Genomic DNA, 746 nt, shown 5'->3' with positions numbered 1-746 from the left:
AGAAGAGAAGAGAAGAGAAGAGAAGAGAAGAGAAGAGAAGAGAAGAGAAGAGAAGAGAAGAGAAGAGAAGAGAAGAGACAGAGAAGGGGGAAGCAGAAAAGTGGAGAGAGAGGCAGAAGCGAAGCTACCTCTCCGAGAGGAAGATGAGAAAGAGAGCGAGCTCAGGCCAGAAGCTGAAGATCAGCCTGCCTCAGCGGATTGGGAGGGGAATGGGCGTGGCTTGTCCCTTAAAGGGACAGGAAAGCACAACAACATTGGCCAGGTTACCACGCCAGAAGGACAGGACTCCCTGTTCCTTGGGGATACGAACCACGCAGTCTATAATGCCCTTGTATTGCTTATCTGCCGTGATTTGCTTGCTGGCATGCTGCACCTGCAGCAGCAGCTTGACCCGCTTGATGGGCGCTACTGCTGTCTTGATGATGGCCGCGGCCACTCCACCAGCCAAGAAGTCCTTGGCGAAGGACACAGCGGCATCTGTCATGTTGAAAGAGAAAGAAAAGGCAGGGAAGCATGGAACGGGACTGGCTTGACAACCAGCTTCGACTCCCGGACTCTGGGGCGGAAACTATTCTTTAAACTGTGTATGAAACTTAGATAAAATGAATGCCTCTTAATTATATAGTTAGGCAATCTAGGCTCCATTATTGAACCTCAGTTACATTCCACATAGTGAGCCTGTGATTTGCAGTGCTCCAGAAACATGGAGACTGCTCATGTCCCTGATTTAGTCAGATAAGATATAA

General features: G+C 49.3%; 1 pseudogene; it reads right to left on the bottom strand.

The window, feature by feature from the left end:
• The window catches only part of LOC101990443, a 1873-nt pseudogene extending 1372 nt beyond the window's left edge, over positions 1 to 501 (bottom strand).
• Positions 502 to 746: the final 245 nt, after the last annotated feature.

Source organism: Microtus ochrogaster, linkage group LG1 (genome assembly GCF_000317375.1).
Source record: "Microtus ochrogaster isolate Prairie Vole_2 linkage group LG1, MicOch1.0, whole genome shotgun sequence".
NCBI lineage: Eukaryota > Metazoa > Chordata > Mammalia > Rodentia > Cricetidae > Microtus > Microtus ochrogaster.
This window is presented reverse-complemented; position numbering and strand designations above follow the sequence as displayed.